Source organism: Nilaparvata lugens, chromosome 2 (genome assembly GCF_014356525.2).
Source record: "Nilaparvata lugens isolate BPH chromosome 2, ASM1435652v1, whole genome shotgun sequence".
Taxonomy (NCBI): domain Eukaryota; kingdom Metazoa; phylum Arthropoda; class Insecta; order Hemiptera; family Delphacidae; genus Nilaparvata; species Nilaparvata lugens.
The window spans coordinates 52076995-52087409 of NC_052505.1; positions in this window are offsets into that span (position 1 = coordinate 52076995).

Here is a 10415-nt window from a genome sequence, read left to right on the forward strand (position 1 = left end):
ACCCATCTTGACGTCACAATAGTGACGTCACGCATCGTATGGAGATTATGGAAAACTTTTTTGAGTTTGTTGTGTGTTTGTGGTGTTTAACTTACATTGTTGTTAAACAATGTATTGTTGTTGAACATAGCTTGTTTTCCATAGCAGATGTTTATGTAATGTTTAGCATTTGTTTATGTAATTATTATTTATGAAAATGGTAATCTCCTGCACAGCATATAATTGCACTGAAATTTTAAGGAAAAGAAGTGGAATATCTTTTCATGCGTAAGTTGAAATTTATACACATAAATATTGTAAGTTGTAACTGTAATATTATCCTTGGTTATGATGTAAGTGAACTCATTGCAGCATGACAATAAATTAGTTTTGTAGGCTACCGTACCTTATTATTTTCAAAACACATTATAACTTTGAAGCCGATATCACATAACACATTATAACTTAACCGATATCATTTTTGCCCATAGCTAGAAATAACCTAAAAACACCATGAATCTGAAATAGACACAATCTGAAAGTTTTCCACACGATGCGTGACGTCACTGTTGTGACGTCAAGATGGGTGGATTTGGCAGTAGATGTTGGCTTCAGAGGCTAGACTTCCCAGCATGTCTATTCTAAAACTGGTCTAAGATCTAACCAATGCTTTTTACATGCCGCAAATACCAGACACGTCACGTGACCTTGGTCTTCTGATTGGCTCGTGGCAGTGAACGAGATCAATTGATCCGGATCATTAAAGTGATCCAAACCCACCATTAATACTATTACAATGCGACACTTCCTAACAAGATGGCGGATTTTTGTGTCAGGGTACCAGCCAAGTTTCCATGAAACTTGTATGTATACTGTGACAGTATACATACAGTAAGGAAACTTGGCTATAGTGAGGTCCACGTTATAATGACAGTATTTGATCAACTTTGGTTTTGCTATCCTTGTCCATCATTCGACAAAGCCGGTGGTACTATCCTTTCCCAGGTCCACAACGATGCCAATTATGTTTTTGACAGTGTAGAAATATAATTAATTAATGCAGAGAATCGGCAACGCTATTCTTCTATCTCAATCCACTGCCATTATAACGTGGACCTCACTATAGTACCCTGACGCAAAACTCCGCCATCTTGTTAGGAAGCGCCGCATTGTAATAGTATCAGTGAACTCTATACTAACTGGAACGGGCTGTCCAATGCTAAGCTACAGCTAAAAGTGTGTAAGGCGGAGTGAGTGAGACAGGCATACCGTGGGATTCCCTTCTCTCTCGTACTCATACATTTAAGCAGGTTGTTGCAGCTCTTGAGTACGATTTTTCATTTTTAAAGTTGAAAAATGGATTTGAATGAGTATTAGGGCTATCAATATTAGATCACAGCCTTTTCTCTTAAATATTGTGATGTATTTGTTGTAAAATGCGTAGAATTTAATAAAAATATGACCGAAAAATGGTGATGTATTGTGTTGCATTTGGATGCAAGAATGGGCATGTTAAAAGAAATGAAATACCATTTCACAGGTAAGTCAAACATTTTTAGTCTATTAATTAATTTGAAGAAACCTTTTGTTTTACATGCATTTCCAATACTTTTTTCTATATTGATCAGTTTATTTGACCAAAAATAAAACAACAAATTTGGTTTTATTCCTAGTATAGGCTACTGTGATAGTTTCTATGCTAATTATTGAAAATTTAGGCCTACTTTATTAGCATCTAAAATAAAAAAACATAGTTGGAGAACAAATGAATCCTTATTAAAAAAAGAATAAATACAAATTAATGATTAATAATTTCTGTGTTATCATCATGAGATGACATAATTTATTCTAGGTACCTACCTACTTTATTTTAGTAGCCTACTCTTATTTTGAAAAATATGATATTGCTATCAGCTGAATTGAGATAAATTTTTGAAACATTTCTGTTTCAAATGAATAACCGTTCAATTTACAATATTATAATAATTATTTAGCATATTTACTGTTCGCTTATCATATGGTCATAATTTTAATACAATTATTATAAAGGTTTCTTCATAGATTTCTTTGCATCATTTCTGAAACTCCCACACTTACATGATTCGAAATATTATCAGAATACCAAGTACATTGCTATCATTATATATTTAATAATCCTGTGTTAATAATCATCATATTTAATAATCATCATGAGTCAACATAATTCATTTCATTTATCTACTTTTATTGTGAAAAATATGAGATTTTATCAGCTGAATTGTAATTAATTTTTGAAACCTTTCAATTTCAAATTGTTCATTGTACTCTGGTAATTATGTAGCATATTTTACTGTTTGCTTATCATAGTCTTATAATATAATAGAATGTGTCTTCGTTATTTGCTTCATTTCTGAAACTACCACTCTTACATGATTTGAAATTACACCAATGCACACCTACATAATTCTACATTTATAGCCTGCTTTAAGTAGGCCTATATTATTAAATTGAGATATTTCCTTAAACAATAATAAATCATAAATCTTTCCTTTAACAATAACAATAAATCATATAATCCAAAAAACAATTATATATATCCTATCAAAATAAACATAAGACTGTGTTCAATAGTTTCAATTGAACACAGCCCTCCTTTGGACTGTGTACGAACAAAATTCGGGATTGGAATGATAAGGACTATGAGCCTGTTTTTCCAATCTCCCAATCATTTCATGACAGTTTATATTTGTCCTTGTTGAATGAATAAAAATAAATAGATGATACGCTTCTCTGAAATCTGGCCCAAAGTTATTCCCTTGCTTGTGAAAAGTTGACAATACTAAAACTACTGCAGTCACAAATGAAAAAAATCTTTTCTTTATTCATATTCAACCTATTTCATTATTTTTGCTCTCAAAAAGTTAACAATGAACTGCTTAATAAAGGAAAAATAACGATTCCATGGAATAAGACATACAATATAGGAATAAAATAGAAATTGAAATTGTGCAATGTATTTTTCCATAAGAGCCAATGTGTTACAAAATGACGAATCCCACAGCAATGTGGTGAACCGAAATATTCTTAGTAGGAAATAGTCTTAGTATGCTACGGCATTTTGACGTCACCGGGCATGCGCAGAAGGCCGAAATAGAAATAGTAGTCATGCACACTGGTCGAAATATTCTTAGTATAATGACGTCATCAATGACGTCATTGCGCATGCGCTGTACAGTTCTACACTATCACAGTAACAAGTTAATGCTCACGCACGCGAGTCCGTGTGATCAGTGTTACCAACAAGAGAAACTCTAAACTATAATTTCCCTATGGATTCCTACAGCAAGATTTCTTTCCTAGCAATAGCTTGGCGCAACATCAGATAACTAAAAAAAAGTAACTCAAAAAAGCTGTTTTGTGGGAAAACAGCTTTTATGTTTTTACTCTAGGGGAATTATCTATTAGAAGTGAACTATAAACAATCAATATTCATTTGATGAATTATTAGATTACTATGGTATTTCTTCCCACCTTACCATTCATCAAATCAATTTTTAAGGCTAAATATTTTTTTTAAGGAAAATATCAATTTATTTCAAGTTGATACAGTAATACATAGGAAGTTGAGTTCAATTTTTCTACTTGATATCATCTGGTGAAATTTAAACAATATAACATTTCTATTTGGAGATTGATTAATTAGTTTATTGATCATATTAGCAATTATTAGTTTTATATTTCATTTCAAATTAAGGGTCAAGTTGAGGGTCTCAACCAACTTATTTTTAAATTCCTCACACTAACCTTTCAAATGAATGTGAAGCGACTGTATTCAAATTCACACCATTATTCTACAACGGATGATTATTATTTTCAAGGGTGCCCAGGGGATGCATATTACAAGGGGGGGAGAGTTTCTTAATCCAGTGGGGGGAGGGTGTGTTCACCCGTGTTATCATAACAATAATTTCAATCTTTTAATTTGTTCCTTTCAATAGCTTCAATGCTTCACATTGAGTTGTTTGCCTATTGTAAATACCAACCAATATGTGGTATGCAAATAGATACTATAGATATTATAGACTAACATGATAGAACATAATTTTGACTTAGATTACATCCTCATCAGTATTTTCACTGTCCTTTTGAATGATATTTTATTGATTTGGAATGTTTACTCAAAATCAAGAGGAAGAAGACTTTCAATGATATAAAATGAAACACATGTTGCAATCTATTATTATGACAATAATCCAAGGTTATGCTCCACGAAGTTCCATGATGATTTTGCAATTAAATATTCGCAGTTGCATTTCTTTTGTTATTCCAAATTCTCCAATAACTCTTCAGTTAATTATTAATTAAAATATAATTATATGAAAGATTTTGAATATTAGCATTAATAATTAGAGCTTACACATAATATTAAATTCATATTCATAATCATATTATGATGACTGCTGCAATAGATTAAAATATCAATATTTCGATATCTTTGTCTTTTCAAGTTTTCTCCAATTTTTAAATGAGAAAGTAAAAAAAAATCCAATCGTGAACCCAAGTCTCTCCCAGCCAACCACCCTGTTGAAATCTTCTGCAATTTACTCCTAAACAAAGTCAGCTCTAAAAAATGCATTGAATCCCTCACTCCAACCCCCAACCTCACACCCCAAGAGTTCAAATCCATCAAAGACCTTTGCTCTGACCCTAGTATTTTCATCACCAAAGCTGACAAAAGCTCAACTGTAGTCTTTCTGAACACCACAGATTACATCAATGAAGCCAACTGGCAACTCACCAACCCTGAACAGTATCAACTCCTGCCTTCTGACCCTACTCCACAAATCCAAAAGAAAGTCTTCAAATTTCTGATGCAATACGGTCCATCTGAAGGCCTCTTGGACTCAGACATCAACATCCTTTTGCCAGACTCTCCCAACACACCACACTTCTATCTTCTCACAGAAATTCATAAAGAAGGCAATCCTGGTCATCCCATTGTTTCAAGCATAAATAGCCCAACTGTACAAATCTCTGCCCTTGTTGATTTCCACCCCCAACCCAGTGTTGCCTCCTCACCCTCTCATATCAGAGATTCCTTCCACTTCATAGATATCCTAAGAAACACAACCCTTCCAACTGACCAACAACTCCTTCTTGTAACCATTGATGTAGCCTTCCTCTACACTTCCTTCCCCCATTCTGAAGGCTTAAAATCCCTTGAGCATTTTCTTTCCTCACGACCCACACCCTCCACCCCTTCAACCTCCTTCTAAGTAAACCTTGCCAAACTGGTGCTCACAAGCAATGACTTCAGGTTTGAAGATGAATATTATCTTCAAACCCAGGGTACAGTGATGGGCACCAGGATGGCACCATCCTAAGCAAACCATGGGCCTCCTTGAACAAGATTTCCTTTCCAAACAAACCTTATCCCCCTGATATGGCTCCGTTTCATTGATACTCCTCATACATATTCCTCATATGGCCTCATGGACATGATACCCTCTCCCACTTCCTCAATCAACTCAACTCCAACAACTCTGTCTCCTCCACCTGGAATATTTCTGAATCCTCCATCAACTTCCTAGATGTCAATGTAATCCTTTCCAACTCCAATACCTTATCCACCAATACTTTCACCAAATCCACCCACACTCATCAGTTCCTACACTTTGAAAGTTGCCATCCCCACCACATCAAAAGATCCCTTCCACGTTCCCTCTCAATCCGAGGCCAAAAAATTTGCAGTGATCCCCACCATCTTGACCAGTACCTCAAAAAACTCCACCGATCCCTCCTGAAATGTAACTATCCTGAAAGGTTGTTACAGAAACAAATCTCCTCCAAAACTGGCACTAATCCAACCACAAAAAAATCCCAAATCCCACAAACTCCAAAGCTCTGTACCACCTACTTCCCTGGAATTAGAAACCTCAAACCTGTCCTCAAAGATCTGTTCTATGTCATCTCCTCCAATCCCTCTACCAAACACCTTTTCCAGCAACCACCCACCCTCCTTTATAAGCAACCTCCCAACCTCAAGAAAATTCTCAGTAAAAACAAATCACTCACCTATGATGAAATTCCAACTCCACCTGGTACCCTACCTTGCAAACGCCCCTGCTGTAAAACCTGTCCTATCACTGATTCTTCCATCTCCTTCACCAGTCCTATCACCAACTACACCCACCAAATCCATCAATCCAGTAATTGCATCTCCAAAAATTGCATCTACCACTTTTCCTGCAACTTCTGTCCTGTCTTCTACATAGGTGAAACCACCACTGCCCTAAACCTCCGGATCAACAATCACAGGGCTTCCTTTAAAAATAATACTTCCCTATACCCACCCCTACTCATGGCTCTGAGCACAACAAGAACTTTGACCAATGCTTCGAAGTCAAAGTCCTTGCCGCCCTCCCTCCCAAAACCCCCTCCATAGATGTCAAGACAAAAGAATTGGCTTTTATTTGTTTGCTTGGAGCTGCTTCCAGTCCTGGTCTCAACAGACAGCAATAGTAACATAGCTACCAACTGTTTAATTAAATTGAAATAAATATCATCATATAATAAATTTCACAGCTATCAAATATATATTGAATGTTCAATAAAAATTAAAAATAAATTTCATTCAAGTTCAATTCTACAATTCTACATATATATATATATATATATTATATATATATATATATATATATATATATATATAACCAGGATACACATGACATGGATAGATTAAAAACACTTAAAAACTTACATTTAAACGAGAATTTTCGGGGGCTGGGCCCCCTTCGTCAATCAACCAGGAAGTGAAGTCTATAAAGAGATGAGAGTTCATCTCTCTTACAGACTCTCAAGCTCAAGCGAAGAGCAAAGCTGCTGTCTCACCATAGACAGTGGAGTGTTTTGAACACTCATACTGGGGAGTGTGTAGCAGAATCTACCTCTGTTGCTCGTAACTACAGATTGTTAAAAACTAATCTAACAGTTGTGGAGCTGGAAAAGGATAGCGCTACCTGCTTTGTCAAATGACAGACAATTGATTTTCGCTAAAGCAAGACTTCACTTCCTGGTTGATTGACAAAGGGGGCCCAGCCCCCGAAAATTCTTGTTTAAATGTCTATATATATATATATATATATATATATATATATATATATATATATAAGACACTTTAAAGTTTGTAATATGAATTAAAACAGGAGACACAACACATAAATAGACTGAAAACACTTGAAAACTTACATTAGAAATGGGGAAATTTTCGGGAGCTGAGTCCCCTTCCTCAACCGAGTTCTGAGCAGACTGCAGTTTCAAATCCAATGGTCGTGTGACCACAGAGTACACACGGAGAGTGAATTGTAGCAGCAGAGACCGCTGAAACTGGGAAGCCGGTACAAATAATGGACTACAATTCGACTAAAGGGGGTGTCGATACAGTTGACCTGATGTGTTCGCGAATCACAACATCAAGAAGAACACAACGTTGGCCAATGGCACTTTTCTTTTGCCATCTAGACATTGCCGGAATCAACTCAATGAGGTGAGATATCTGGGCCTAATTCGGGCGTAACTCCGAATTGTGAGATAGTGGACTGTAGACAATGAATAATGTAGATGTTGAAGTAACTATCTAGGTTAGACAATGTCGGTCCAGAATCACATAAATTCAATGCGGAGAAACAGCCACTTGAGTGCGCTGGTTCTCGTTCTCTCTGGTATGACAGAATACAATAATGTATCTGTGAATGAAATGAAAACAGCTCAGGACGCTGAATGACAGACAAATAAATGTGTTTATTTGCTGTTGTGTTGAAAATACTTCTAAGCAAGTAGTAGGATCTTAAAGTATGAATTAATGTAAGAATGTATGATGTAATTGACATTTATTGAATTGCCTTGTTCAATGCTTAAGATTAATTGCAGTACAAATGTTGATAAAAATCTGAATACATGAATTGAACACTCGAAACCGCTTGTATTTAATGAATTGACCTATTTCCATAGATATAAGAATAATGTAGGAACGTAGGAATTGACCTGTGAGGTTTGAACTTGATTTGATTTGAGTAATAAGAATACAACTTAATACTATGAATAATTGCATTAATAAATAGAATAATAATGATAAGTGCGCTTCCAAAATTGCTACTGGAATGATTGAAATTGAAATAAGTATCACAACTTGAAATATTAAATAATGTTTGAATAATAATTGAATTGAGATAAATGAAATCTTGAATAGAATGATAACTTTTCATAAAGTTTCATGAATAATCTTTGCAAAACGCAATAAATGAATAACTGTGAAAAATGTACTTGACCTAATAACTAATGATTAGATAAGGTATACAAAATTGAATGTTGGTAACTTGATCTTACAAAAAGTCTCATATGTGAGATGGAAACCTGAATCTTATGAGATGTCAGTGAATCAATAATTAATGAAGCCTTCAAAACCAATAATGCTTGGTGGAAGGTACAGAAACAACAACTAGGGATGCCCTGTAAGATGACTGTGAGGACAGTTGAAACCGCCTTATTAAGTTTTAGTAAATAATGTACAAAAATGTTGAAGGTGCCATAAAATATCCAGTGGTATAGCAATGCGTAATTGACTCTGATATTATATTTCATATGCTGATAATTGTATGACCTAACCTCAGTTAGAATTATGAATAATAATAATCGTTGAAGCAAGAAAAATGTACAAGTGTTTATGAACACTGTCATGTAAAAATTATGCTGCAAATAAATGGGAGCAACCATGAAATATGAATTAATAAATGCCTCTGAAAAAAGGGACCATGAATAAGATTGTTAAATCAATTGAAATTTATGTATCTTAAATAAAACCTGGTGAGGGAAGAGCTGGTCTGTCCCAAATGCGGCCGTACCCCCGTACTGGCTCTGCTTGGCTGAATCCAACGTCATTGGGCGCGGATGAAGACCTCTTGGAGTCAATTGATGAGTGGCTGAACCGAATCGTGGTTGAACTATGACGAATTTGGACGATGACGCACGAACTGAATGTTTTTTGACCGAACAATTTATGAACTTGGTGCACAATGACTAATTCACTGGGTGTAATGAATGTTCTGACTCTAATCCATGATGAATGAAGACAATTGATGAAAGTTCAATTCTACATGTGCATGTTGGATGGCTAAGTACGAGTGGGCAAGATAGGTTATGTGAACTAACTGCATGAATGTAACCGTGAATTGGCTGGTTCAACGGTGAAAATATGTTGCTAATTAATCAAATACCACAAAATATATCTTTATAATGTAGATATATGACCTGGCTGACACTAGTGTCCAACATATGTTGGGATGCTTGGATCGTTTCTGGAACACACTAGTTGAAGGGTCTCTAACTTAATGTCTAGAGCCTATGATGAAAAGCAATATGTAGCTGAAGTTGGATTTAATTGTTGAATTGATTGAATGTAGATTGAGTGCATTCTATACGACAGAAATGCCTCGAATTGGTTGTCAGCCAGATGGAAGGAATGCAGAACCAAGTCTTACAAAACCATTGAAACTGACGAAAATTGCAGTTTGAAATAACAGTTCATAATTGTATGAGCCTATGCTTTATGTTGAATTGATAATTAATGATGAGAGTTTTTGAGAATAAACGTTTGAAGTGATTGAATGTGAAAGCATGGCGAGTTTGGCACTGAGTCCTAAAGTTGAAATATTTACTGAACTGGTCTTACAAATTCGATGAATGATGTATTGGCGTTGACGGTATTCCTTGATGAATCCATTGAAAACACTTTTGAACTGTTATGAATGACTGGGAAGTTTAAATGAACTTGAAAAAAGGGAGCCTACCCCATGACAAAGTTGACTTGTTGAAGATGGAATTGAGAGTGAGTCACTCACAGAAACGGGAAAAGAAGTGCTACGTATGTGACCGGAAACACATGAATGCATATGCGAATTATGAATGTAAATCTTGTAGAGATGAATGTTGAGCGTTGGCAAATATATGAAATAAACCAAAAAATACGTTGACGTCGAATAGATGCAAATATACGATGAAATATACGCAGAAATAGTACTATGCCGATGACCAAATAAAGATGGCGGTGGGATAGATCGATGGCAGTGGCGAAATTGGCGGTCGATTCAAATGAGGTGTCAATTGATTGAATCAGCTGCTGAAACGATGCTGACAAAGTGGTAAGACAAAATGTACAAAATTGACACACCTTGACGATAAAAATGATGAAACAAGTTAATGAGCAGCTAAGATTTCACATTCTGCCCCCACGAAGGACTATTCGCCTTGAAACCAAGGTAGAATAAGGCCGTAAAATGAAATATGTGAAAGAACAGCTGTGAATGCAATGATGCAAAGAAACCAACACCAAACAAAAAAACTGGATGCAAGATAATGATGATAAAAACTGTACAAGTTGACGAATGTAAAGCAATGATGAA